General features: G+C 43.0%; 1 long non-coding RNA gene across 2 annotated transcripts in view; it reads right to left on the reverse strand.

Annotated features, from left to right (window-relative positions):
• The window catches only part of LOC141095576 (uncharacterized), a 220,300-nt gene that overhangs the window by 168,849 nt on the left and 25,227 nt on the right, over nucleotides 1-26,224 (reverse strand). For both annotated transcript variants that reach the window (XR_012233427.1, XR_012233428.1), the window contains exon 2: nucleotides 5,334-5,443. This is a non-coding gene — a long non-coding RNA (uncharacterized lncRNA). The remainder of the gene's footprint in view (nucleotides 1-5,333; nucleotides 5,444-26,224) is intronic.

Genomic DNA, 26,224 nt, shown 5'->3' on the forward strand with positions numbered 1-26,224 from the left:
TCCCACCTGCCTGGGTGCGTCCCCTGAATGAGCAAGTCCAGCTCCCCAGCAGCGACTATACACCTAGTCTGCTCACCACAGGGATGTACCCCTTCACCTCGGGGAATACCAGGCAGCTCCGTGGGGCACCATTCCTCCCACCTGCCTGGGTACCTCCCCATGCATGAGCAAGTCCGGCTCCCCAGCAGCGACTCTAGGGGCTTTTGCCAGACCGCAGCCGCCATTTTTGTTTCTCTGGTTATCTGAGCAGAGGCCCCAGACCCTGATAACTGCTGCTGCAGCGGCTCTAACACACCATGCCGCTCCCCACTCTCCTCAGTGAGGCCCGGCAGCAATTACCACAGGTCTCCACATGGCCGAAGCTCACCAGAAAAAAAAAGTATGGCTGGTGATAATGTCATGATCACGTGTGTCAGGTCGCAGATGATGCCGCAAGGCGAACCCATAACACATGTGACCCTGGATACACCGCCTCCAGTGGGGCGAATTTAAATAATAGAACGTGCAGGTGGATACGCCGCCTCCCCCTGGTGAATTTAGGTATTACACGTTATAAATATATTTCTGGAAACACCGCCTCCAGTAAGGCGCATTTAAATAATAAGGGGGGAACCTGGGAAACTTTAACAATGGTGGGCACTGCGATAGGGAATGGGGACATGGGGACCTCCTAAGCTCCCCTGAGCCAGTGTCCCTGCACTCCTAACATTCCCTATACAGGCTCCGCACCTGTCGCCGCACGCGAACCTTAACCCCATGCTCGCCCTGACCCTAAACCCTCACTAGGGAATGGGTCGGTGCGGAGACTAATCCCACCACTGCACTAACAACACACATGAGGAAAGAGACAATACAGGGGAAACACCACTTAGCTTTGCTCTGTTGCGTACGCTCCTAGCAACAGAGCCCACCACCTGTGTGCATCTTCTCCTCCACCCTGATCCATCATCATAACTGGATCCATCACCATCGTGCAGCCTGGGAGCAGAGTCCATCACCACTTGCAGCAGTCCAGTACACAGAGTCCCAAGATGAGTCCAGCCTCTGCCAAGAATCCAAGCATGCTCGAGTCCAGTTCTCAGCAACCAAGTCGAGCATGCTGAGTGCAACTCTCTTCCTAGTCGCCACTCCTCTAAGCCATGCCCGCACTTCCTGCCGACACCATAAACTGCGACTCCACCAGGCCATGCCAGTCCTTCCTGCAGACACCATTAGCTGGCACTCGTTCTCTCTGGCTGACTGCGCAGGACTCCAATCCAGCTCCATCCTTCCACCAGGCTCTCCAACAACTCAGCAAGAAATATCACCAGCCGTGAGTGAACACCCTGAGACCCATTTATAGAGTGTCACACCTGAACCATAATTAAGTGCAACCTAACCTAAGGTGCAATACCACTAACCACCACCGGGGACAGTCAAAACACCTTTGAACTTAACCAAAGTAAAAAAAGTTCACTTTGTGCTTTTAATACCGCCAGATCCAACACTGGATCATGACATTCAGACTGGCCTACCATCTCAACACATTAACCTAATCTATCCCTGTGTGGCACAGTCAAAAGTTTTACCATAACCAGTTTCCCAGCATCATGTTCCCACATGCTTTATGCATCCATTAGCCCTCTGCGTCTGTACTGTTACACACTTAACATTATGGCTGGTCCATACAATCAGGGCAACTGTTACCACCCACCTTTCGTGTCTACCTTTTTTTCCTCATAGATTGTAAGCTTGCGAGCAGGGCCCTCTTTCCTCTTGGTATTTGTTATGATCTATGATTATTGTTGTGCTGTAATGTCTATTGTCTGTACAAGTCCCCTCTGAAATGTAAAGTGCTGCGGAATATGTCGGCACTATAGAAATAAAATTTATTATTATTGCTATTATTATTATTAAATCTCAGAGCAATACTCTTACCAATCCCCCTGCATTTGCGGTTTTGATGCTTACCCAGTTCCTGTTTGTTTCCACTTCCTGGTACTATCTTGACACTCAGGAAATGGGAGGAGTAAATGCCCCTTGAGCCAATCATTGCGTGCGGTGGTGGCCCCCCTCATCCAGTGATTGGCTGAGCAGTATTTTCACTTATTGTGTGAAAATGGAAAGAGAAAGTACAAACCATCATCAATGGTCAAAGTAAGTGTTGGTTTCATTACTCATTTGATACCCGTCTGATGTAATTTAAAATAGCAGCAACAAAAGGTTATAAATAAGATATATGTCCATTTATCAATCTGCAATGTTGACCCAGAAGTAGCTACATAACATTAAGAGGCAGAAGCCCATTTTCCATTTACTAAAAAAAGTCATTTCCATACAATGAGAATAAATCATTGGATCAGCAACCAATCACCTGTAATTTAGCTTTTCCTAAAGAGACTAAATATGTGTAAGAAATAACAAAATTAGAAAGAATGATGTAGAAAAATGAGGCACTCTGGGGGGTTTTTTCTACTTCACCACCCGGTAGGTATCAGTAATGACTGTTCCATGTCTTTCTATCTCTCTCAGTATTCAGGATCTTGCTATCCTTTGCTTTGGTTTCTTCTTTCAGCTAAGGGACACCCACAAACTGCACACACAGGACCTTAGATCTGTCTCTGTCACTCGCTGGGCCTTAACTGACTTTCTAACAGGAAACTGTGTCTATCCTTTGCCCTGGCCCCTCCCACTATGGGCTAGTCCCAACACCTCACTCTATCTTATCCTACTCACTGTCTGTTGCTGGGAAAAACACAACTTCCTCACAGTACAGTGCAGATTACTACAATGCATCTCAACACAAATCACATTACACATGACCCGCACAATAATGCATGACATTATACACTTTACACTTTACATTACACAGCTCTGATGTGATGTCATCAAGGGGGAAAATGGCAATATGTCCATCTCCTTACATATGTATCTTTATAGTGGGGAATGCATAAGACACCTGAACCAGGAAAGACTTAGATAGAATAGCTGGGATACTCAAGTTCAGGTATTACAATTTTAATTGACTGTCCACAGTTTAAAGGTCAGATAGGCTTTATCTGCCCTGAACATAAAATTGAATGAATTGATTACTAAGTGTAAGCATAATGGGATCCCATGACCTGCACTTATTTAGCTTTCACATCTTCAGATCTAAGACCCTTCAGAAGCATTAATATGTGTGAACACCATTACCTTCTCTGTCTGGATTTACACTTAGTGTTCCCTTAAAATTAGATGTTACTCAACTGGAAAATTGATAGATTTCATAGATTTATTAATACCTCCAGATATTTGTTAACTTCACCAACTCCTATGTTACACAATGAATCTTTCATTTTAGGTTTAGATGTAGTCAAAACCTACTTTGTATGTGGCTGGGACAGGGGGATGAAAGGCTTTATTCACAAAGGGGTGAGTAATAGGATGATTGAATCATCGGGCTTTTCGCACTATTCATCAAATCCTGATGAAATTTGGTTCAGTGAGAGTGACCTGTAAATGTATGGGAAGTACACGCCATGCCGACGGCCAGGGTGTCAGACGGATTCTCTGAATAGGAAAATGTCTTAGTCATAGCACATACCAGTAATTGCCGGTCAATGTCGTTCCCACCAGATTGCTATTCACAGCTCTCTTTGGCTGCTATTTCATATCTCAAAAAATACTTCAGTACAGGATACAGAATTGTTCTTTAGGAAGCAGACATATCTGATCCATGAAAACCCTGTATTATACTAGAATAATCCAAAATGGTTTAGATCCCTGCCAATATTATAGATTGAAGTTAAAAAGAATTCCTGATATTCAGGGGTGTAAATCCAGAAAGTGCAGAGGTTGGCCCTGGCTTCCAGCCTGGGGAACTGGATTTTGCATTGGAGCCAAGAAGCTTTCATTACCAATCTGTTACCAGAAGACTTTGCTAAAAGATTGCCCTACAATTAAAACTTAACCATAGGAAAAACATTAGGCTGCTGATCGATTAGAAATCCCGACCAATCATGAGAAGTTTGGAAGTTGGATACTTTATAAATTTCGTGGAGGCCGTTCTTGAGCACAGTTGTTTAGCCGATAGTACTAATTGGCTATCTACCTCTGCACCCCCATAGATTGTGAATAGCGGGACCCAGAAACCACATTATTTTTATTGGTGAAAGCCTCAACTGTCAGCAACTTATTTCATATCCTAAATTGTAATTAGGAAACAACACCTTTATTTCTTTTTTTTGTGGTTGAGCTGTAGATTTTAGTGACAAGATCCTTTTTACCATATAATGTACTGAGAAATGAGAAAAAATTCCAAGTGAGTTAAAATCAAGACAAAAAGCAATTCCCACATTGTTTTTGGGGGTTTTGTTTTTATAGTATTCAATGTACAGTAAAAATGATCCTGTAATGTGATTCTTCAGTCCAGTATCATTTTTTTCCCGGTCAAAAAAATAATTTAGACTTTACAAATAAAACGATTTGTGTCACCAATTTCTGAAATCTATAACTTTTTTATTTTTTCATCATATCTGTGTGAGAGCTTGTTTTTAGTATGTTGAGATGATATTTTTGTTGCTATCATTTTGGGATACATACTTTGAAGTGTTCGCTTTTAGTTATGAGCGAGTATACTCATTGCTTGGGTTTTCCCGAGCATGCTCAGGTGTCCTCCGAGTATTTTGGCGTGCTCTCGGAGATTTAGTTTTCGTCGTCTCAGCTGCATGATTTGCGACTGCTAGACAGCTTGAATACATGTGAGGAATGCCTGTTTGTTAGGGAATTTCCATATGTATTCAGGCTGTCTACAAGTCGCAAATCATGCAGCTACGGCGACACAAACTAAATCTCCGAGCACGCCAAAATTCTCAGAGGACACCCGAGCATGCTCGCGAAAACCCGAGCAACAAGAATACGCGCACATCACTATTTGCATTTTATTGTATTTTTGATATAAGTGCAGAGACTGACAAACGGCAATTCTAGTGTTTTGATTTTTTTTAATCTTTCTGGCATTTAACACAGGATGTCAAGAAATGTAGAATCTGACAGATAGATCTTTCACAAACACAATGATACTAAATATGTTTAGTTTTGTATTATTTTATCTTTTAATTTTTGAACTGACAAAAGGAGCATGATTTAAACTCAGGCTTAGACTGGCCCACTGGGGAACGGATGAATTCCCTGGTGGGCCCAGTGCATAAGCAAGCCGTTAACCGCATTACATGAGCTGTATTTCACCCAATACATTTGATTCTCTATGTACACGCAAAAGCAGGATTTCATCATTTATCCAGCAAGCTACCTAGTTTATTGATATATAGAAGCAGAAGTAAATTAGTGTATGAAGGTAATATAGTATTTACCTGTAGCCAAAAATAGGATCCCAGTCAATGTTACCGGTGGGTCCTTGCCACTCCAGTTTGGCACAGTTTTAATTTTTATAAACCAACAAAGAAAAGGCAAAGTCAAATACCTAAAAAATAAGTATATTTTTATTAGGTACTCATTAGAATAAAATAGAATACATATAACACAAGGTCTCTTAAAATTAAAAGGGGACTGGCAAACACAAAAAATAGTGTACTTGCAAAGACTAGACTTAATCTTCAAATAGAAATAGTCATTGTAAACAGTATCAAAACATCTAACATATTATAGTGTGCGCCTGGTGTCCATCCCCGTGCCCCGACGTGCGTTTCTTCATTTCTTCCTCAGGGTGTGTATTTTAATTTTTTTATCATAAAAAATATTTTAAACCTAAAATGTAAAAATTAATCTGTGCCAGTAAATCCCAAGTTAGAATAATACTATGTTTAATTAAAAGATACATTTTCCATCCAGTTGTGGTGACTTTTATGCAAAAGTGATAAGATGTGCAGATACAATGATTTTCTCCTCTAGCGTGTCACGTGAACCGTCTTGTGTGACATGGCCAACAGGCCGGTAACTAATACAACAGGACACGGCACGTGTAATTGTCCAGTGTGATGCGGCCCGCAGGCCGGTAACTAATACAACAAGACAAAGGGGATAGGGAAAAATTTACAACGGTGGGCCCTGCGATAGGGAACGGAGAACGTGGAGACCTCCTGCAGTCCCCTGAGTCAGTGTCCCTAACACTCCTAACGATCCCTACACAGGCTCCTCACCTGTCGCCGATCAGGAACCTGTCACCCTAACAAACCCTACACCTATTCCTTACTAGGGAGCTGGGTGGTGCAGGCACTGGCCCCACTGCTGTACTAACACCAACATGAGGAAAAGTGACAAACAGAGAAACACAGCTTTGCTCTGGTGCACTTGCTCCTGGCAACAGAGTCCAACACCTGAGTGCATCATCCTCCCACCATGTCCAACACCTGGGTGCAGCTCCACAGCAACAGCGTCCAGCACCCGAGTGTCGCTTTGGAGCAACAGAGTCCAGCACCTGAGTGCAGCTGTCCAGCAACAGTGTCCAGCACCTGAGTGCAACTGTCCAGCAACGGAGTACAGCACCTGAGTGCAGCTTCCAGCAACAAAGTCCAGCAACTGAGTGCAAATGTCCAGCAATGGAGTCCAGCACCTGAGTGCAGCTTCCAGCAACAGAGTCAAGCACCTGAGTGCAGCTTCCAGCAACAGAGTCCAGCAACTGAGTGTAGCTCTACACCATAGCTGCCACTCCACCAAGCTTTACATGAACTCCTCGCTGACACCATAGCTGCCACACCACCATGCTTTACATGAACTCCTCGCTGACACCATAGTTGCCACTACAGGACTCTCCTAGCTCCTTCCTTCATTCAGGATGGTTGGAAAAGCCCAACAATATCACCAACGTGAGTGAGCACAACTGACACACCTTTATTGAGTAAACACACCTGTTAGTGATTCCCGTGCAATTACACTAACCACCACCGGGGGGCAAAACTATCTCTAAAAGCACCAGTGCAATGACCAAACTGGCCACCGGGGCAAAACTATCTCTAAGCACACCAGTGCAATGACCATATTGCCACCAGGGGCAAAACTATCTCTAAGCACAATGCTTAGAGCGAGAAAAAAAAAAAAGGTTACCAGTGCTTTTATCTGACATGATCCAGCATGGATCATGACAAAGCGTAGGTCAAACCAAGGAAATCCTCCAGCTACCACTGTCTACAGTAGCTGACACCTCAACCTACTTCAATGTTGGTTGAAGTGTCAGCTCTCTCTCACTTCTCCAGTTATAAATAGTTTGTTACTTCCCCAGTTATAATTAATCCCATATGTTAAATGTGAGGGTGCTATGCCCCTTACCACAGATATACTATAGGTTAAATACATAGACACAGTGTATACATAAAAGGGATATTCCAATCTCTAATAACCTATCTCAATATGTACTTGGTGTAATAATAATAATATTAGCAAATATCTCAAATTAGAAATGTAGTACAACTCTCCTGATATGTCCCTTACCCCATGTGCAGGGCATTGCAGTAGCTTAGGTATCCATGATTATGACCTCTCATATAACGATAGTAGTTAGTTAATTGCTACTGTCCTCTGCACATGGGGTAAATGACTTAGTGGATCAGAAGAATTGTACTACATTTCTAATTAGTGATATTTAATAATAATATTTTTATTACACCTACTACATATTGGAATAGGATCTTGGAGATGGGAATACCTCTTTAACCTATCTCCTGCATATGGACCAATAACATCATAAATCAATGGTTTTGTGCAATCTTTTGCCTCCTCACATGGACCACAGGGAGGTAGGGACACTCTGCCACTTTAAAACAGCTGCCTACTAACTACTACATTGCATACAAGGAAATGAACTAATACATTTTGTGAATCATGTTTACTGGTGGATTCACAAGCAGAAAGTTTTGTGATCAGCTTCTATGACACCCAATTGGCACCTCGCGATCGTGTCAAATAGGAGGGGTCAATGGGTGCCCAAATTAACTCACCACTGGAATTGCACAATTGAAATGCCACTGTCGGAGACTGTATAACAGATCCGGCATCTGCCTTGCCCTCCCATAGTTCAACAGAATGCCAGTTAGAACATTATAACTGATGGATTTCTCACTTCTTGGGTGTAAAAAATACCCAAATTACACCTCTCTGAAAGTGGCATTACACCACATTCAGGCATCCATTTTATCAGAGATTTTTATGGCTAGCCTATGTACAGTTGTGGCCAAAAGTATTGACACCCCTGCAATTTTGTCAGATTATACTCAGTTTCTTCCTGAAAATGATTGCAAACACAAATTCTTTGGTATTATTATCTTCATTTAATTTGTCTTAAATGAAAAAACACAAAAGAGAATGAAGCAAAAAGCAAAACATTGATCATTTCACACAAAACTCCAAAAATGGGCCAGACAAAAGTATTGGCACCCTCAGCCTAATACTTGGTTGCACAACCTTTAGCCAAAATAACTGTGACCAACCGCCTCCGGTAACCATCAATGAGTTTCTTACAATGCTCTGCTGGAATTTTAGACCATTCTTCTTTGGAAAACTGCTCCAGGTCCCTGATATTAGAAGGGTGTCTTCTCCAAACTGCCATTTTTAGATCTCTCCACAGGTGTTCTATGGGATTCAGGTCTGGACTCATTGCTGGCAACCTTAGAAGTCTCCAGTGCTTTCTCTCAAACCATTTTCTAGTGCTTTTTGAAGTGTGTTTTGGGTCATTGTCCTGCTGGAAGACCCATGACCTCTGAGGGAGACCCAGCTTTCTCACACTGGGCCCTACATTATGCTGCAAAATTTGTTGGTAGTCTTCAGACTTCATAATGCCATGCACACGGTCAAGCAGTCCAGTGCCAGAGGCAGCAAAGCAACCCCAAAACATCAGGGAACCTCTGCCATGTTTGACTGTAGGGAATGTGTTTTTTTCTTTGAATGCCTCTTTTTTTCTCCTGTAAACTCTATGTTGATGCCTTTGCGCAAAAAGCTCTACTTTTGTCTCATCTGACCAGAGAACATTCTTCCAAAATGTTTTAGGCTTTTTCAGGTAAGTTTTGGCAAACTCCAGCCTGTCTTTTTTATGTCTCGGGGTAAGAAGTGTGGTCTTCCTGGGTCTCCTACCATACAGTTCCTTTTCATTCAGACGCCGACGGATAGTTCGGGTTGACACTGCTGTACCCTCAGACTGCAGGGCAGCTTGAACTTGTTTGGATGTTAGTCGAGATTCTTTATCCAACATCCGCACAATCTTACGTTGAAATCTCTTGTCAATTTTTCTTTTCCGTCCACATCTAGGGAGGTTAGCCACAGTGCCATGGGCTTTACACTTCTTGACGACACTGCGCACGGTAGACACAGGAAAATTCAGGTCTTTGGAGATGGAGTTGTAGCCTTGAGATTGCTCATGCTTCCTCACAATTTGGTTTCTCAAGTCCTCAGACAGTTCTTTGGTCTTCTTTCTTTTCTCCATGCCCAATGTGGTACACACAAGGACACAGGACAGAGGTTGAGTCAACTTTAGTCCATGTCAACTGGCTGCAAGTGTGATTTAGTTATTGCCAACACCTGTTAGGTGACACAGGTAAGTTACAGGTGCTGTTAATTACACAAATTAGAGAAGCATCACATGATTTTTCGAACAGGGACAATACTTTTGTCCACCCTCTTTTTTATGTTTGGTGTGGAATTATATCCAATTTGGCTTTAGGACAATTCTTTTGTGTTTTTTCATTTAAAACAAATTAAATGAAGATAATAATAACAAAGAATTTGTGTTTGCAATAATTTTCAGGAAGAAACTGAGTATTATCTGACAAAATTGCAGGGGTGTCAATACTTTTGGCCACAACTGTATCTGTTCACATGTCCATGTTTTTTGATGACTGTATGTCCAGTAACAGTGGGGCCTCATTCAGACATCTGTGCCTCATGTATGTGTTTTTCCTGTCATTTTCACTGACAAAACATAAACAGTACAGAGCAAAAGTTTGGACACACCTTCTCATTCAAAGAGTTTTCTTTATTTTCATGACTATGGAAATTGTAGATTCACTCTGAAAGCAACAAAACTATGAATTAACACATGTGGAATTATATAATTAACAAAAGTGTGAAACAACTGAAAATATGTCTTCAAAGTAGCCACCTTTTGCTTTGATTTCTGCTTTGCACACTCTTGGCATTCTCTTGATGAGCTTCAAGAGGTAGTCACAGGAAATGGTCTTCCAACAGTCTTCAAGGAGTTCCCAGAGATGCTTAGCACTTGTTGGCTCTTTTGCCTTCACTTTGTGGTCCAGCTCACCCCAAACCATCTCGATTGGGTTCAGGTCTGGTGACTGTGGAGGCCAGGTCATCTGGCGTAGCACCACATCACTCTTATTCTTGGTCAAATAGCCCTTACACAGCCTGGAGGTGTGTTTGGGGTCATTGTCATGTTGAAAAATAAATGATGGTCCAACTAAACACAAACCGGATGGAATAGCATGCCGCTGCAAGATGCTGTGGTAGCCATGCTGGTTCAGTATGCCTTCAATTTTGAATAAATCCCCAACAGTGTCACCAGCAAAGCACCCCCACGCCATCACACCTCCTCCTCCATGCTTCACGGTGGGAACCAGGCATGTAGAGTCCATCCGTTCACCTTTTCTGCATCGCACACTGACACGGTGGTTGGAACCAAAGATCTCAAATTTGGACTCATCAGAGCAAGGCACAGATTTCCACTGGTCTAATGTCCATTCCTTGTGTTCTTTAGCCCAAACAAATCTCTTCTGCTTGTTGCCTGTCCTTAGCAGTGGTTTCCTAGCAGCTATTTTACCATGAAGGCCTGCTGCACAAAGTCTCCTCTTAACGGTTGTTGTAGAACTTGCTCCTAGAACTCTGTGTGGCATTGACCTGGTCTCTAATCTGAGCTGCTGTTAACCTGCAATTTCTGAGGCTGGTGAATCAGATGAACTTATCCTCCGCAGCAGAGGTGACTCTTGGTCTTCCTTTCCTGGGGCGGTCCTCATGTGAGCCAGTTTCTTTGTAGCGCTTGATGGTTTTTGCCACTGCACTTGGTGACACTTTCAAAGTTTTCCCAATTTTTCAGACTGACTGACTTTCATTTCTTAAAGTAATGATGGCCACTTGTTTTTCTTTACTTAGCTGCTTTTTTCTTGCCATAATACAAATTCTAACAGTCTATTCAGTAGGACTATCAGCTGTGTATCCACCAGACTTCTGCACAACACAACTGATGGTCCCATTTATAAGGCAAGAAATCTCACTTATTAAAACTAACAGGGCACACCTGTGAAGTGAAAACCATTTCCGGTGACTACCTATTGAAGCTCATCAAGAGAATGCCAAGAGTGTGCAAAGCAGTAATCAAAGCAAAATGTGGCTACTTTGAAGAACCTAGAATATGACATATTTTCAGTTGTTTCACACTTTTTTGTTAATTATATAATTCCACATGTGTTAATTCATAGTTTTGATGCCTTCAGAGTGAATCTATAATTTTCATAGTCATGAAAATAAAGAAAACTCTTTGAATGAGAAGGTGTGTCCAAACTTTTGCTCTGTACTGTACATATACAGATCCTTGTTGTTATCTAGAAATTTCATCACAATCTCTCAAAAAGAATCCCAAGCCATTTTCTCATCAGCTTTCATGTTTGCTTAAAATACATAATCCTTCATGAGTTTCCAAATTTCCAGACCCGCAAAAATGTCTTCCTTCAGTTTTGCTTTGGACAGTCCCTGAAACCTGGTACACAGGTTTTTAAAAAAGTCTCTCCTTTCAGTGGAGCTTTCAAAAATTGCTTCATCCGTCCAAGCTTAACCCCTTTGTACTCAAGGGTGGTTTGCATGTTAATGCCTGGGCCAATTTTTACAATTCTGGCCACAGTCCCTTTATGAGGTAATAACTCTGGAATGCTTCCATGAATCACGGTGATTCTGACATTGTTTTCTCATGACATATTTTACTTCATGTTAGTTGTAAAATTTAATTCATATAACTTGCGTTTATTTGTGAAAAAAATGGAAATTTGGCAAAAATTTTGAAAATTTCGCAATTTTCCAACTTTGAATTTTTATGCTCTTAAATCACAGAGATATGGCACTCAAAAAACTTAATAAGTAACATTTCCCACATGTTTACTTTACAGCAGCACAATTTGGGAACCACATTTTTTTTTGTTAGGAAGTTATAAGGGTTAAAAGTTGCCAGCGATTTCTCATTTTTACAACACCATTTTATTTTTAGGGACCACATCACAATTCAAGTCACTTTGAGAGGTCTATATGATAGAAAATACCCAAAAGTGACACCATTCTAAAAACTTCACCCCTCAAGGTGCTCAAAACCACATTCAAGAAGTTTATTAACCCTTCAGGTGCTTCACAGGAATTTTTTGAATGTTTAAAAAAAAATGAGCATTTAACTTTTTTTCACAAAAAAATTACTTCAGGTTCAATTTTTTTATTTTACCAAGGGTAACAGAAGAAATTAGACTGGAAAAGTTATTGTGCAATGTGTTCTGAGTACGCTGATACCTGATATATGGGGGAACCACTGTTTGGGCGCATGGCAGAGCTTGGAAGGGAAGGAGTGCCGTTTGACTTTTTCACTGCAAATTTGGCTGGAATTCAGATCGGATGCCATATCACGTTTGGAGAGCTCCTGATGTGCCTAAACAGTGGACACCCCCCACAAGTGACCCCATTTTGGAAACTAGACCCCCAAGGAACTTATCTAGAAATGTGGTGAGCACTTTGAACCCCCAAGGGTTTCACAGAAGTTTAAAACGTACAGCCGTACAATTAAAAAATCATATTTTTTCCAAAAAAATGATCTTTTCACCCCCAATTTTCATTTTCCCAAGGGTAACAGGACCCCAAAAGTTATTGTGCAAATTATCCCGAGTACGCTGATACCCCACATGTGGGGGTAAACCACTATTTGGGCGCATGGAAGCGCTCGGAAGGGAAGCAGCGCCGTTTGACTTTTTTGGCTGGAATTGAGATCGGACGCCATGTCCCATTTGGAAAGCCCCTGATGTGCCAAAACAGTGGAAACCCCCCCAATTCTAACTCCAATCCTAACCCTAACACACCCCTAACCCTAATCTCAGCCCTAACCCTAGCCCTAACCCTATCCCTAACCCAAATGGGAAAATGGAAATAAATACTTTTTTTTATTATATTATTTTTCCCTAACTAAGGGGGTGATAACGGGGGGTTTGATTTACTATTTTTGGCGGGTTTTTATATTTGGCAGCTGTCACACACTAAAAGACACTTTTTATTGTAAAAATAGTTTTTGCATCACCACATTTTGAGAGCTATAATTTCTCCATATTTTGACCCACTGAGTCATGTGAGGTCTTATTTTTTGCGGGTTGCGTTGATGCTTTTATTGGTACCATTTTCTGGCACATAACATTTTTTGATCGCTTTTTATTCTGATTTTTGGGATGCAGAAGTAACAAAAACCAGCATTTAATGAATTTCTTTTGGGGGGTGCGTTTACACCGTTCCGCGTGTGGTAAAATTGATAAGGCAGTTTTATTCTTCAGGTGAGTACGGTTACAGCGATACCTCATTTATATCTTTTTTTATGTTTTGGCGCTTTTAGGCAATGAAAACAATTTTATATAAAAAAAAATATTTTTGAATAGCTTTATTCTGCGAGCTATAACTTTTTTATTTTTTTGCTGATGATGCTGTGTGGTGGTACCATGGTTATTTATATCCGTCTTTTTGATCGCGCGTTATTGCACTTTTTGTTCGGCGGTTTGATGATAAAGCACCATTTTTTGCTTTGTTTTTTATTTTATTTTTTAAGGGGTTCGCTAAAGGGGTTAACTAATTGGACAGTTTTATAGGGAGGGACGATACGGACGCGACGATACCAAATATGTGTACTTTTATTGCTTTTTCCTTTTTTTTCAAAAAATGAATTTATTAGGGAATATTTTTTTTTTAATTTATTTAGCGATTTTTTTACAAATTATTTTTACACTTTTTTTTTAACTTTATTACACCAGGGGGGACATCACTGTCATGTGACAGATCGCTGATATGTCACAACACAGATCGATGTGATAGATCAGTGATCTGACACAGGCGCTGCACAGGCTTCCTCATGCCTGCGCTCTGCAGGCAGTGAGGAAGCCGGCTCTCTGCAGGCCTCCCTGCCACCATATTGGATCCGGGGACCTGCAGGGAAGGAGGCCCCCGCAGCAGCGCTGCACATCGCGCTGCTGCGGGGGTCTCAGGGAAGCACGGAGGGAGCCCCCTCTCTGCCGATGCTTCCCTAAACCCCCGGTACACTGCGATCATGTTTGATCGCAGTGTGCCAGGGGTTAACGTGCCAGGTGTCAGCTGTGATAAGAAGCTGACACCCAGCCGCGATCAGGGGCGCTCCCCACGGGGGGGCGCCGCTAATCGCTATGACGTACTATTCCATCCTTGGGACTTATGTCCCAGGTCACATGGACGGAATAGTATGTCTAATGCAGGAAAGGGGTTAATGTGCAGTGGTAGCAGGAGAACATTAGTGGGATCAACTAAATTATTTTTATTAAGTCCAGGTTGCAAAGATGTTCTTGTTGGCCAACTTTTTTGGCTCCAGTGATGAGCCCTATTCAGGCTGTCCCATTGACACAAAAAGCATGGGTACTTTGTATATCTTCTATGCTGCCCAAGGAGAAAAGAGATAACTTTTACATTGCCACATATAAACCATCCTTGATTCTTGTAGTTAAGGTTTTGGAGTATAAAGTCTAAATTTTCATAGCTTTATTTCAAGTGCACAGAATACCCTACAGACGCTGAAGTATACTTGCTGCCATTGTGCAGCAGCACAACTTTCAGACTTTTTGTGGATGAAGTAATAAAGAATCTCCACTCGATCTCATTGTACTCAATGTTAAACTTTTCGATCAGCCTAAGAACATCACTGCAATACACTAGAGCACCATCTTGAGAAAAGTAGTCTCTCTGCATCTGTACCATGAACAACAGGTACAAGAAGTTAGCTGGCTATTTTCCTTTAGTCTAAAGTCCAAAAGTTCTGCAGAAGGTTTAGGAAGGATCCAAGTCCTAGACTTTATAATTTAATTTGAGCTGTGAAAAAAGCTGTGGTTCGTTGAAACTAGCATGAATCTTCTGAATCAGGTGTATCTTCAAGTTTCTCTGAAGGTGAAAGGAGAGGTATTCCTCGACCATGAGGCACAGAGCAAATTGCTGATGGGAGGTCTGGGTATATAATTTCCTTCTTATTTTTAAGGATAAGTCCCTACATCTTGCACATAGAAAAGTAGCAGTCATCACTATGATTCTGTGGATCCCTCAAGATCATAGGCATACCAAAGCAAAAACTCTTTTTCTTCCCTTTGCACTATTGTTGTAGTTCTTTTACACAAATAGAACACACTACATGTGGAGCCTACGACTTGCCCTGAACACCTTGTTTTACAGCAAAATATAATACAATGCTCCTTTGTTGTTTCTTCACTACAAAACAACCGCAAATGTAGCGAGTTGTCAGGTGAATTACAACACCCCTTTTGTACCAATTTTGATCACATTGTTAGAAACAGAAGCTTAATCCACCACAACCACTAAATACTGAAAGGAGTCATGGTAAGCACACCGCCACACTCTTATTAACTCTGTCTAAAAGAAAATTTGCCTTTGCTCCCCATAGCAACCAATCACAGTGCAGTTTTCACTTCTTATACTGCTGAGGTTAAAATGAAAGCTGTGCTCTGATTGGTGCTATGGACATCACCACACTGTTATGAACTGTGACTAAAAAAAATCTGTTTTTACTGCCCACAACAACCAATGACTGTGCAGTTTTCATTTCTTATACTGCTGAGGCAAAGTGAAATATATGCTGTGATTGGATGATATGGGCCCCACCACACTCTTTGGAAGCTCGGATTGGAAGCTCACAGCAGCCAATCGCAGTACAGCATCCATTAATTTTTAACCAATATAATGATACCAAAATCATCCAACTAATGTCACGCAAAGGTTTCAAAGTACGGTGCAAGAACAAGCCTATGGAGTCAGTGTTTGTGAAAAAACTGTACATGATGGAATTTTTTCGATATTTTTGCTGAGTTCATCGATCAAAAGTATATAAAAATCACATCTTACTTTCCAAACCATTTTACACTTGCAGACTTATGTTATAGCCTACAGGGCTGTTCACCTGTCCTTGTCTCTTTGCTGACAGTGTGCCCATGCAAAAATCACAGAGACATATCTGGGGTTTTTTTTGCTTTGTTTTCTGAGGTGGGTGGGACCTACACATTTTATACATCTTAGCAGACACACTTGGGACCACATTTCAAACCAAAAGCCTGGTAGTTATAGGGGGTCCAGGTCCATAAGTTTCCACGTGACCCAAAGGACTCTTGTAATGCTCCTGATCTCATCCAAAACACAGAAGAAACTTGGATCGATTTTTGCGGACCAGAAAAATCACTAATGTGTTAATGAGGACTTAGATTCTGAAGTCAGTGATTTTTATCATTTTGCAAAAAAAAAAAAATGGTCAGATTTTCATCAGTTTTTTTAATCAGATTTTCATCAGTATTTGATCAGTATGCCATTTTTTTAATCAGTGTTTCCTCCTTTTTTCTCAAATAACTTAATTTCTCAAGCTTTTCCTATCAAATAATCAGTGAAAACTGACAGGACACAGATGGGATGGAATTTGAGTGCAGTCCAATTTTTTCATAGACTCATAGTGGCCTATTTATCAAACTGTGAAAAGGTTTTACATTTTTGCGCAGGAATTGCACACAAATTGTGAACATCCCCAAATCTCATAATAGGGACAAGCTCAGCTAGTGAAAAACACAGATAGTACTTCTGTGAAATTAAAAACTTACATCTGAATGAGGCCTTAAATTAAACAATTGGCCAGTAGTGATGAGAGAATGTGCTCGGATAAGGTGTTATCTGAGCATGCTCGTGTGCTAGCCGAGTGACTTCAGCGTGCTCGAATAATATGTTCGAGTCCCTGTGGCTGCATGTCTCATGGCTGTTCAGCAGCAGCAATATATGCAGGGATTACTCATTTGGTAGGCACTCCCTGCATGTGCTGTGGGTGTCGAACTACTGGCCAGTAGTGTGCAATCCCTTTAAACAGTAATAATTAGCATAAGCGAAAGCAGTTTAAAATGGACAAAAATTCCAAAGCTGTTCAGAAGGTATATTTTACTATTTAGTTTAGAAATTTACTACTTTATATGATTTAATAACAGTTTTGGTATTTCAGCAGGAAGTCACATGAGGACAAGTTGAAAAGCAGAGAAGTTCTAGCTTTACTAATTATTATGATGAATCATTAGTCAGCCACCAAATGCCATTCCAAATGATTTTGCTGCTGTGCAGATAATTATGTGACATATCTTGCAATGATAGTCCAGTATATAAGCAATATATATATATACTGCTCAAAAAAATAAAAGGAACTATTCCATTTGCAACAGGCTGTTTGTGTTCCCTTTATTTTTTTTTGAGTAGTAAATATGCAGCTCTGGCAAAAATTAAGAGACCACTGCAAAATGTTCAGTTTGTCTGATTTTTCTCTTTATAGGTACCATATATACTCGAATATAAGCCGAGATTTTCAGCCAGTTTTTTTGGGCTGAAAGTCCCCCTCTCGGCTTATATTCGAGTCATCTACATCGGGGGGTCGGAGGGGGGGCGGGGGTGTCAGGTCATACTTACCCATCCTGACGCTGTCTCTTGAGCCCCCAGCTTCTCCGCACTCTCTCTTCCTGCCTTCAGCAGTCATGTGGTACCGCTCATTAAAACTCATGAATATGCGCATATTCATGAGTTTTAATGAGCGGTATCGCATGACCGCTGAACGCAGGAAGAGAGAGCGCGGAGAAGCTGGGGGCTCAAGCGACAGCGTCAGGACGGGTAAGTATAGCAATACTTACCTGTCCTGCGTCCATGGCTGCTTGCTGCTGTCTGTTATCGGTCAGTGACTTAAGACAGCAGAGGGCACGGTGACGTGATTAGTGCGCGCCGCGCCCCCTGCAGTCTGAACGTCACTGACCGATGACGTGGCAGATAGCGGTAAGCAGCCATGGACGCAGGACAGGTGAGTATCTGACACCCAGTGACAGGGAGGTGAGTATGTCTTTTTTTTTATTTTTACATGCAGCATCAGCACATGGGGGAATCATCTAAGGAGCTTCTTATGGGGCAATATATGGGGGAACAATCTATGGAGCTTCTTATGGGGGCAGCATATGGGGGAACAATATAGAGCTTCTTATGGGGGCAGTATATGGGGAAACAATCTATGGAGCTTCTTATGGGGGCAGCATATGGGGGAATAATCTATGGAGCTTCTTATGGGGGCAGTATATGGGGGAACAATCTATGGAGCTTCTTATGGGGGCAGCATATGGGGGAATAGTCTATGGAGCTTCTTCTGGGGACACCATATGGGGGAATAATCTATGGAGCATTTCCCACCCTAGGCTTATACTTGAGTCAATAAGTTTTCCCAGTTTTTTGTGGCAAAATTAGGGGGGTCGGCTTATACTCTGGTCGGCTTATACTCAAGTATATACAGTATATTTTTGTGTAAAATGTAAATTGCTCTTTTATTGCTGTTGTTGAAGCTGCTGGACTAACAGCTTATTTATCTCTTGCTGCGCCACTCATTGCTGTTGACTTGCAAGCTGATGTTGCTGCTGTACCTGGACGAGACGCTTCAGAAGCTCCTCCATGCTGCCGGACGTCTCGCTTTGAATGGCAGATTTCACCCAGTACATGCAGTTGTCCTTAGTCTTTATGCGTGTTCCTGGAACGCGGTCCACATCCAAAACACCACGTGTGAGGGGCTGACACGCTTAGCTGCTTCTTCAGGTAGACACAGGAACACTTGGACAGTGAAACACCTGCTGGTTTATTAAATTCAGCATAGACCAAGGGAGGGTCCATGAAAAGAAAAAACAGCCTTCCTGGCTTAACGGAAAAACAAACAAAGTGCAACAGAGTCCTTGCTCTGCAAGTTCCACCTGCAGACACTTGCAATGTCCTCCACCCCTCTTCGAGCCACGTGGGAGTGTTCCCTCTCCCAACACACACACAGTCTGTCTCTCATATCCAGGTATTTAACCAGGACCATGTGATGATCACATGATCGTGACATCACTGCAGGTCCTGCTAGTACACATGCCGGTGTTGGCATTACAAGAGGAGATACAGTGAGCACCCTCCCACACACGTTATGGGTGCTCACATAAAACCAACCCATTGTAACTTTAAGATTAACCCTCTCAGCACTTAGCGTGCTGGAGACAAAAAATCTGGTTCTACATCACTGGCTGTAGTGTATGCAATGACATGTATCTCCCTTCATACACTGTGCCAGTGACTCTGTCACAATACATACTATTACATCCTACATTAAGCAATTAAAGCACAAATCGTTCACAGCAATGCCTATTTTAGCTTTATTGAATTCATATGTATATCAATTCAATAAAACTAAAATAGGTATTGTATGATTTGTGCTTTGCTAATGTAGTGAGTCCCATAGACTTTAAAAAGAGCAAAAGCGCATATGATAAAGCTCTCCTATCATTTATCTCCTCTCTACAGACATGAAGCGGAGGGATAAGGGGTCCCCTACTATAGTGATGGGGGATTAATGGTGTAACATTTATCATCACTTTAATTGCTCAATGTAGGACGTAATAGTACCACATACATCAGGTGAAGGTGCATGGAGCAGGCTCAGGAGCTGAGCGTGCACTGTACCCAGAAGATGTCAGCAGTCTTAGCAGCTCTAAGTCTCATGGTGCAGCGGTGAGTTCACTTCAATTCACCTTGAGAAATTTCTCCATGTGAACTGCGGTGAACTCATCACTGCGCCGTGAGACTTTTTCTCACTGTGCTAGCAGCGATCTCACGGAGGTCCCCACAGTTCAGGGGCTCAGCTGGGAACAAAGCCTCAGTGACTGGCAGTAACCTCTATGACGTTACTGCTTGTCACTAAGGTTGAGCTCGCAGCAGCTCATTTATCAGTGGTTCTCAGCCTGGATGGTCACATTTTGGCACCGTCCAGGTTGAAAACTGTTTACAGCGTGGGACAAAACGATGGACCAGTGAGGGATATGGTTGCTTTTTATTTTCTATTTATTAAAGGAGATGAGGGCTTCAAATGAATGGACGTTAGGTGAGTATAACTGTTTTATTTTTAAACAAAAATGTAAAAGTGTGTTTTGTTTTTATTTCAATTAAAGGACTTTATACTTGCTGTGTGTTTATGTACAATAAAACTATATGATTTGTAATGGATAGGTGTCTTATAGACGCCTCTCCATTACTAAGTCATGGGCTTGGTGTCACAGGACAATACAAAGGTAACATCAACCCCACAAATATGAACCCCACTTTCCACAATCACATGGAAAGTGGGAAGAGCTGGGCAAAACCCCAGAATTGACATATCTAACACATGTGCCTTTTCTGGGCTGCTATGGGCTGCTATTTTTAGGCTGGGGGCCAACATCCATGGCCCCTTACCAGCCTGAGAATACCAGCCCCCAGCTGTGCTTTTTAGCTTGGCTGGTTGTCAAAAATGGGGGAGACCCCACGCTTTTAAAAAATGGCATGTGGACCTCTCTATTCTTGATAACCAACCTTTCTAAAGATGACCGCCGAGGGTTGCAACCCGCAGCTGTCAGTTTTGCCTGGCTGGTTATTAAAAATACAGGGGAACCCACGCTGTTTAAAAAATATACATATATGTTTTTTAGAATGCAGGTGCCGGCTGATAAATACTCCTTTCAGCCATGCCTGCTCTCATTTTTATTAGCGACAGGAGGCGGCAGCTGATGGCAGTAATAGTCCCATCCCCGAACCCAAATATCCAGGGGTTCACTCATCTCTACTGAAATACCATTGTGTATGTAGAACATTGGATCAAATAATCACGTGTTCAAGTAAATTTTCTATAAAAATAAAAAAAATTATTTATTCATATGGTGAACGTTGTAAGCAGAAAAAAGTGGAAATTCAAGAAATCCCATTTTTCGGTCTTCCCATTTTTCTAATAAAAAAATTTAGTGGAAAGTGATCAAAACATCATATTTACCAATAAAAACGTCATGTCATCACACAAAAACAAGCCCCATACAGCAAGCTTCATAATCATACTGACCTGGAAAATCATGTCACCAGGTCAATTTTACAGCATAGTGATTACAGTAAAAGTAGTCTCCCAAAAATAATGGCAGAATTGCATTTTTTTAGATTCACAGCACCTGTTTTTTTTTCTATTTTGCAGCACATTGTGTGGTGAAATAAATGATGTAATTCAAAGCTACATCTTATCCCTGAAAAACAACAAGAAATTATATTTCTATAGATGGAAAAATAATTAAATTAAGACTCCTTGAGGAAGAAAGGAAGGAAAAACAAAAGTGCGAAAAATGGAAAGTATCTGCAGGGGAAGGGTTAAAGACTCATTGATGAAGAAAGGAAGGAAAAACAAAAGTGCGAAATATGGAAAGTGTCCGCAGGGGAAGAGATTAGTCTGAGCATAAATAAATAGTTCTTCAACATTTTAATTTGCAGACCTGCAATAAGTTTTCAAGATTCTAGATTTCCATCAGTGAATGAGTACATTATTTTTGACATTTGGAGGTAGCAGACCAGTAACTACTTAGGGCTCATTCAGACAACAGTGCAAATCGTTCCGAACAAGGTCTGTTAATGCACAAACTATTCGCAGGTCTTACAACCAGAGCATGACAGCTTCACTTATTTCTATGAGGCTGTCACACTCGGATCGGGAGTCTCGCGGCCAGTCCGCGCATTGCAGTCTGAGACTGGACCGAGATCTGGGAATGTCTGCATGAGCCCTTATTCCTGCTTTTAGTTCAGAAGTGGATACAATTTTATCCAGTCTTAGTTTTGTGAGCTAAATGCATCAAGTAACAGCACAAATCTCTCTGGTAGTTTGCCACAATGTATCAGTAGAAATTCCTGCCTGTTTATCTCACACAGTTTTGCCTAATTTGGAATTGAAGCAAAAAGTATATTAGACAGTTGTAGAACTTTATTATACAAAAATCCAGACTCATTGTATGCCATGCACAAATGTGCTGTGCTCTGACAAAAATTGAACTCCACTTCAAATAACATAAAAACAGGCGAACCACAGGAGTTTTTGTTGAGTATAAAATTACAAAAAGTTTTATTACATGTCCAAAAAAACCACAATAACCACATATAAGAATAAAACACACATGTGCTCAATTAGACACTACCAAGGGACATTGGGCCTCTATATCAAATATCTTATATACATGTCATCCTGATACATATATAACCTGGTATCCTATTCCCCCACATCAAGTATGTATCATATCCTATAACAAATCCTAAAAAGGCACCACAGCTATAATGGAGCCCCTCATTAAGTAACAGGGGATAAGATAACCCTCTCTTTTTTGTCCGATAGTGCACAACCCATACAGTGCTAAAACACAATTTGCTCGGACTCAGTAGAAAAGAGGAGAAAGGGGAGGAGGAAAAAATTCCTTCTTACCAGGAATAGTATCAGAGCCCAGTCCCTAACGCACCCCAAAGCGCGTTTTGCTTAGGTTTTATGCCGCTTTCTCAAGGGGAGGTGTGTGGAAAGTTTGAGCAGCAGGACCTTAAGTATCCATGGTGATTGTGTCAGGTGACCATCACCTGACACGTACAGATATCACTGTGTAATGGTGGCGCATGCGCCAATCCCCAACCCTCCCACACCCGCGTCACCCGGCGGTGCCCCGCCTGCCCGTGAGGGAGGAGAAAAACTCCCCGATCACAAAGCCTGCGATAGCTGTGCCAGATCCCGCGGGCTGGGAGCAGCCGGATGAAAGATGCACGCGCACCACAGTGCCACTGAATCACCGATGTTTAAACCGGTTTTAGGAAGTTTCGCCCCCAGCAGTTCGCCCCCAGCAGTTCGCCCCCAGGTACACTTCGCCCCCGAATATTTCGCCCCCAGCATTTCGCCCCCAGGTTGTTTCGCCCCCGCACATTTCGCCCCCGCACATTTCGCCCCCAGCAGTTCGCCCCCGATGTTTCGCCCCCGGATGTTTCGCCCCCGGATGTTTCGCCCCCAGCAGTTCGCCCCTGGATGTTTCGCCCCCAGCAGTTCGCCCCCGGATGTTTCGCCCCCAGCAGTTCGCCCCCGGATGTTTCGCCCCCGGATGTTTCGCCCCCAGCAGTTCGCCTCCGGATGTTTCGCCCCCAGCAGTTCGCCCCCGGATGTTTCGCCCCCAGCAGTTCGCCCCCAGAAGTTCGCCCCCAGATGTTTTGCCCCCAGCAGTTCGCCCCCAGCAGTTCACCCCCGGATGTTTCGCCCCCAGCAGTTCGCCCCCGGATGTTTCGCCCCCAGCAGTTCGCCCCAGGATGTTTCGCCCCCAGCAGTTCGCCCCCGGATGTTTCGCCCCCAGCAGTTCGCCTCCAGCAGTTCACCCCCGGATGTTTCGCCCCCAGCAGTTCGCCCCCAGCAGTTCGTACCCGGATGTTTCGCCCCCAGCAGTTCGCCCCCGGATGTTTCGCCCCCAGCAGTTCGTCCCCGGATGTTTCGTCCCCAGCAGTTCGCCCCCGGATGTTTCGCCCCCAGCAGTTCGCCCCCAGCAGTTCGCCCCCGGATGTTTCGCCCCCAGCAGTTCGCCCCCAGCAGTTCGCCCCCGGATGTTTCGCCCCCAGCAGTTCGCCCCCGGATGTTTCACCCCCGGATGTTTCGCCCCCAGCAGTTTGCCCCCGGATGTTTCACCCCCAGCAGTTCGCCCCCAGATGTTTTGCCCCCAGCAGTTCGCCCCCGGATGTTTTGTCCCCAGCAGTTCGCCCACAGCAGTTCGCCCCCGGATGTTTCGCGCCCTGCTTTTTGCCCCCAGATGTTTCGGCCCCAAATTAGGCAGGGAATTTTGGCCTTGTGTTTTAGCCCTAAGACCGCTTTCACAGTAGCCACTTTCCCAAGTGCTAAGCACTGGAAAATCGCTAAGAAGATTGCCAATTTTGAATATACTACATGGTGGCCCGATTCTAATGTATCGGGTATTCTAGAAGGCACAGCCACGTGGTATGTTGCACAGGTTATGTAGTATATTGGACAGTCCACGTAGTACATTGTACAGGCCACGTAGTATATAGGACAGCCGACGTAGTATTTTGGACAGCGCACGTAGTAAATTGCACAGTCCACGTAGTAAATTGCACAGAGCACATAGTAAATTACACAGCGCACATAGTATATTGGCCAGCCAACGTAGTATATTGCACTGGTCACGTAGTATATTGCACTGTCCACGTAGTCTAGGAATGTGGGCACTATATTCGTGTTTAAAAAAAAAAATAAAGATATACTCACCTCAGCCACGGGCCCTGAAGTCCTCGCGCCTCTCTGCAGTGCTGGCGGTGGCTTCCGGTCTGAGCGTAGGACCTGCGATGATGTCGCGGTCACATGACCGTGACATCATCGCAGGTCCTGGACGGTGTGCATTGGAGAGAGGCGCAGAGGACAGCGCGACGTTGGAGGGGGTGAGAATAACTTTTTTTTTTTATCATTATTATTTTTAACATTACATCTTTTCACTATTGATGCTGCATAGGCACCATCAATAGCGAAAAGTTGGTCACACAGGGTTAATAGCAGCGTTAACGGAGTGCGGTACACCGCGATCCGTTAACGCTGGCATTAACCCTGTGTGAGCGGTCAGCGGTGAGTACAGGGCAGTGAAGCAGCGGCCATTTTATGGCAGACTGTGACCGTCGCTGATTGGTCATGGGCGTTTTGCCACGACCAATCAGCGACTTGGATTTACATGACAGACAGACGCCGCGACCAATGAATATACGAATAAAACGTTACAGACAGAAAGACGAAAGTGACCCTTAGACAATTATATAGTAGATAAGTCAATGGCTAGAAAAGCGAGGTGTTGTTTCGGCCAGCTCTTTTTATTTTATTACAGGAGCTATTTTTGAGCACTTAGCGTTCATCAATAGCCTGTATCTTATGGGTCATTACCGAGAGCGCTCACAAAAGCGCTCTGAAAAATGCCAGTAAAGCACGTGGTTTGGAGTTCTAAAACAGTGGCAGCATAAGGGTGCTTTCACACTTCCGCTACATATGCACTACAGGCCGCCCGTTCGCTTCTGTAATGCCGCATTCCGCTAACCTGCAGCGGAACGAAAAGAAGAAAATGCTCTTCTTTTTGTTCTGACACTGATAGCGGAATGCGGCATTACAAAAGCGAACGGGCGTCTGCAGATCGCGGAACCCAGCCGTTCACTTCTATGGGCAATGCAAGCGGAGTGCCAGCATTGCCCCGGGGTCAGCTGGATGTCAGATCCAGAGCGGATTGACCTCTGGCGGCCACAAACACAAGTGTGAAACCACTCTAAAATTACAGTGTGCAAGAGGCCTAAAATCTAAACAATTTTGAACTTTTACCTGACCAAGCACTGACCTGCTTTGTTGCAAGTTTTGTTGCAGATGTAACAAGTAGCATGGTCACATGTCCTGCAAGTTACATTAGACTAGCTTTTATTCCATCTGTATATCAGAATATAGCAGTGTCTGAAATCTCCACAAAGAGAGAGGTGTACTGCCACAAAAAATCAGTCAGCTTCCACAGCAATTCACTTTCTACAACTATGAATTCAGTTCTGTCCAAACATGGAAGGAGCAAGTTGGTCCATGAGAATCACATTTACTTATTTTCCAAACGAACCGCTGACGATGTTCATTCCATCTGGGTATGTGAAAAACGGTCGACTTGCAAGGGACGTGTTTGGACCAATGAAGAATCTGGCGAAGTTGTGAAAGTAGTCAATCTTCACAATCACGCAGCACAAGCTGCAAGACCTGAAGTAATCCGACTTGTTAATGAGGCTGTGACCAGGGCAAGGACAACACAGGAGACACCACAACAGATTCTCACAGACGTTGTTTCAGGAGCCCATTCTAATGTTGCAGCACTTCTCCCAAGGAAAGCATCACTGAAGAGGACAATACGATTAGCAAGGCAACTTGGCAATATCCCAAGGTTACCTCAAACCCTTGATCAACTTGTTATCCCCCTCGAGTTCCAGGAGATCAGTATTGATGGTGTCCAGCAGCAGTTCCTTCTGCATGACTCTGGTAAGCTACTTAACCATTTAACATTGTATTAAAACAATTCCATTATGCATAATTATTGCAAAGTTTATTTTGCACAAATGTGAAAAATGCTACACTATAAGGTGCTGATATAAA

Source organism: Dendrobates tinctorius, unplaced genomic scaffold (assembly GCF_039654945.1).
Source record: "Dendrobates tinctorius isolate UK_male_01 unplaced genomic scaffold, ASM3965494v1 ptg000070l, whole genome shotgun sequence".
In the NCBI taxonomy this organism is placed as follows: Eukaryota; Metazoa; Chordata; class Amphibia; order Anura; family Dendrobatidae; genus Dendrobates; species Dendrobates tinctorius.